This window comes from Eufriesea mexicana, unplaced genomic scaffold (genome assembly GCF_001483705.2).
Source record: "Eufriesea mexicana isolate 0111107269 unplaced genomic scaffold, ASM148370v2 scaffold5017, whole genome shotgun sequence".
Taxonomy (NCBI): Eukaryota; Metazoa; Arthropoda; class Insecta; order Hymenoptera; family Apidae; genus Eufriesea; species Eufriesea mexicana.
In genome coordinates, this window is record NW_016912971.1 from 496121 (window position 1) to 500676 (window position 4556).

A 4556-nucleotide genomic window follows, 5' to 3' on the forward strand; every position below is an offset into this window, starting at 1 on the left:
TTAAAAAACAGCAAGAAACGATGTACCTTATCGCCGCGTGCGTGCTTCCGCAGACAAAAGAAGCGAACGTGAGCCGAATCAAGCGACATTTTTATGATTGACCACGATAATCCATATCTCGCGTTCATATGCCGCAATGTTTTTCGTTTCATACGTGTCGCCGCATGTAAACGACCGTGTTCGCCCGATCCGAATCGAATCGAGCCCTGAGAACCGCGCGTCCGGTTTCGCCTCACGCTACGAATTAAGACAGTAGATAATGTTCCGTGATTTTATACTTTACTACCTACATTACTGACGCCCCGTGTGCCCGTTCGTCTATCGAACGTATACTAGATGTAACATAGCGATATTATCCCAAATGCACGTGGTTACTATACAAGTATTCAGCAACAGAATTTTGTATTTTTCCCAAATGAGGGGCTAATTATATACAGCAGGTTTCTACGATGAGAATGATCATCCTTTGGAGACCGGTGCTTTACCAGCTGAAATTATTTTACTTAATTTTAACTCTATCACCTTATGTTTTCCTGCTGTTTCTTTCTCTTCGCTTCGTTTTATTTTTTCCTTATTTTTTAATTTATATCGACAGAGTATCAAAGTACCATCGATATCTTCTCGTCCTCACATCCACATCCTTCTCAACCTCTTGTACATATACCATCCGACATTCTCTCGTTTAGAATACCCAAACACTCAAGAAGTACCTTCTCGACGTGTTGAAAATTCGTTAATCGTAGTTTCGAGCTCGAGATGATGATGTTCACATAGGTATCATTGTTATGCCATGATATATCGAAATGACTTTGGATGCGTGCAACGTCGTCGGTGTTCGAAGAATCACTTGACTCGTGTTAGGACTGATCGTCAACTAAAGAATCCGTGAGTTCATTGCTCACGATCGATTTTTGAGATTCCTAAACCGTTCAGTTCCATTGTTCAAAATCACCTGCAGTTGTCCAACGAGACGATTTTTCCAGTGAACATTCTCTCATCCGGTATCACCTTTAGTGAATATCCTATCCGTGTCTCTCCCACACGTTTTAGATATCCTGAGCCCAGTTGCAAGACCTCTGATGCCGTAGAGGAGTACTATAAGGCACGATTGTGCGAGGTGATAAAACTGTCCATCATTAAGATCGTTAAAATTACTTTCATCCCGTGCCCTTTCCAAGCCATCACCTACTTACGAGATAACTGCCGTTTCAAGCCCTCCTAATGTCGTCATGTTTGACCCTTTATCCGACATCTCGTTGTCAATCTTGCCTTCATCCACACCTGGAACCGAAATACAGCCTTACTTCCGGTCTGTCTTCGAGACTTTCCCCGGTACAAGTATTCTGAAACCTGCTTTCCCTCGGTAACGGCCAAAGGGCTCCGTGTCAGTGTCATAAATCCTGTTAGACACGTGTGCTAACTATCGTTTCACTGCAACGTGATACCGTTTCACGAGAGAAATTTCGCGGTATGAGAAGCAATATTATTCATCGCTTTGTAAATAGCATAATATTTATTCGAGCGCATCGTGAGACAAAGTACCTGTGCATCCTCGAAGAACGTTTCTCTGATCTTCTCGGTCCATTGCTCGAAGAGGTTCGACTTGCCAGGGGATTCGTTCCCGATCGATTAACCTGATTATTTTTTTCTCGCTTTTCCTTTTTCTTTTCTTTTTTCATACGCCGAGAAAGTAGGCGGTCCAGCCGATTTAATTTTAATTTCTACCGTTGAGTAACTTCGAGGTAGTCGGGGAGTTTACCACGTCCGAAGCAGTCGTCTGAAATTAGAGGAAATGAGACGAAGAAGGAATAAGAAATCGTGTCTCTAAATATATATATATATATATGGTGGATGTATCCATCCGTGTTATACAAGGGTTCTAGTATATCGATGTATTACGTTAGACGAGTTAGATTGATTAGATCGTTCGAAGTAATTTGAAACTTTTATTCCCAAAAGACACGTTTTATCAAGTATCGTGATTACTATAATACAAATGACTAAACAAGTGTAGTCTTTTTTTCTTAAACGATTTTTAAAGCACTTTGAGTTGTCTGTTACACAGAAATATTTTTGTTCAATATTTACAGGTAACCCTTGTCAGGTTTGAATAAACGATTCATTAATCATTTTGGCTCGAGGACAGTGGCATAGTAATTTTGCTGATCTCATAAAAGGCGTGTAACTTTAAAATATATATTGTATATTATGTATCGGCCGTCTTGGTGGAACGATCGGGTTACGCATTTCAATGGGCGATCTTTCTTATTGAGAAATTTATAACGTTATCGTCGACCGAGGATCTCGTTCCTTTTTCAGAATATTGCATCGGATGAAGTTTCATGATGAATCATCAGCCTTGAGGGGCGATCTCGTTCGATGCGCGCCTGTCCGCGCTCCGGATAAAATTCGAATTGTCAGAGCACCGTGATGCCGGAGAGATCTTCGTCCCAATTCTTTATTGTTATCATTATAGCGACTCGTTGAAAAAAAAAAGGAAAAGCTGAAAAAGAAATTGTTCAAAAGTCTGTTCGAACAAGGATACTTGAAAAATAAAATGAGAAAGAAAAGAGAAAAGAAAAAAATGGAACGAAATATAAAAGAAGATGGCGGTCGTTGCGAGCGAATCCCTGCGAGTCACACACCATGTCCCTGAGTAGAAACAATGGAAGTGCTGCGACACGAATCCTGCGACACTGCGAAGCATATAATGAACTCCCTTGTTTCGTGTCCTCTTTCCACCGAATCTTCTTCTCCCTTTTATTTCCTTTTCGTCGTTCCGTAATAACCAGAATGACGGACGTAAAAAAAGTACGCTCCTTTTTATGAAGAAATATTTTATTCTCGAAGTGCACTATTTGATAGCATTCTTACGTCCAATTAGATGCTCGTACAGGATTCAAAATTCGTTATGACAACACGTATCGTCTTAGATAGTGAGGTTACGTCACACCAGAAACGACCTGGTTTCGAAAGTGTCTCCTTGTCATCTTCTATCGTCGACGTGCGAAAGCATACGCGCCATAACGCGCGAATAAAAAAGATCAATGTAAATGGACTGCGAAGAGGCGGCAAGGAAAAAAGAAAAGCGTGGTGACTTCTCTGTGCGACGTTCGACCGCGATATAGACTGTGCGCACGTGCATCGTACGTATGAAGTAGCAGTGTTCTCGAAGGGAAAAAGAGGAAGCATTTCTACCGACCGTGCAGCCTCGAACTTTGCCTTCTGTCGTAGATAGACGAGAACGAAGTTCGACGTTTCAACGCGCAGTCCATCTCGCCACGGGCATACATAACGACATCCGTGCCTCGACCGCTAGACTTTCCAAACGCTTCTGTTATTTCCGTCGCTCGCAGCGCCCCGCGCGACTGTTTGTGGAGGCTTCTCGATAAGCGTAACCTCGGTTGATCGATGAATAGAAAGCCATACCGAATATACGCCGATAGTTTTCGTCTTGAATCATCGTCGTGTTTCGGGAGAGGCCACCGTTTATATATGTATGTACACATATATAAGTATACGTAATAGCACGTGTATATATATATATGTATACACACAGATACTTAACGTATTATATTCGCGTCGTAGAATCGTAATTCGTTTGCAGTTCGATCGATGGCAACGTACTCATCGATTAACTTTGTCGATGACTGCATCGTGGCCTGTTGGTACAGTTGCAGTTCACGTACGCGCGTTCTATATATCTTTTAATGACAACGTTCGACCACGAGAAACGTATTCGGATGCGACGAATACTTCTGTCTTGAAGAATCATCGATCGGAAGTTCAATTTCATTTACTCGTTAAGCGTTAGAAAATAGACGAGAAAAGACTAAAATTAAAAAAAAAAAGAAAGGCATTGCGTGAATGGAAGAAGGTTGCGTAACTGAGCAACGATGATAGAGAATCCTGAGTGTGAGCGAGTGAGAGAGAGGGAGAGAAGCCCGTTAGGCGAAAAGAAGACGCGTTGTGTTTAATTGTACGAATAATTGTGCGTATAACGGAGGTTCGATTGGTGCTGAAGAAAAGATTTAACCTTCTGTCCTTTGACTTATACGATTGTCTACGATCATTGAACAATTTTGTTTATATTCGACGAGGAATTTAAGGTTCTTATTAATTCTGAAATTAAATTTCGAGTATTATTAGAATAGGTTCGACGAGGGAACGAAGGTTAACTCTTTGGTAGCTCAAAATTTTTGTCCACACTGCCGAGTACAATTTTTAAGTTCATCCTAATAACAGATGCAGGTGTATCATTAAGTACAATACGTTCAAAATTATTTCGTTCATCTTCCTTATTCTCTCTTTTTTTAATACCTCCTCACTCCATCTCCTGCTATACGTTATTTAATTCAGTTGGAAGATCGTAATCTCTTGTCGTCATCGAAGATCAGCGCTAGTCAATCTCTGCAGCGTCTTGGTAACGACGAATGTTCGTTTGACGCACTGCCAAAATTCCTACGACGTGCTTTTCCTTTTTTCATTTTTTTTTTCCTTATTCTGTATTTTTGCTACGAAAAACACCGGTCGAAAAGGACGATTTTTCAATGACG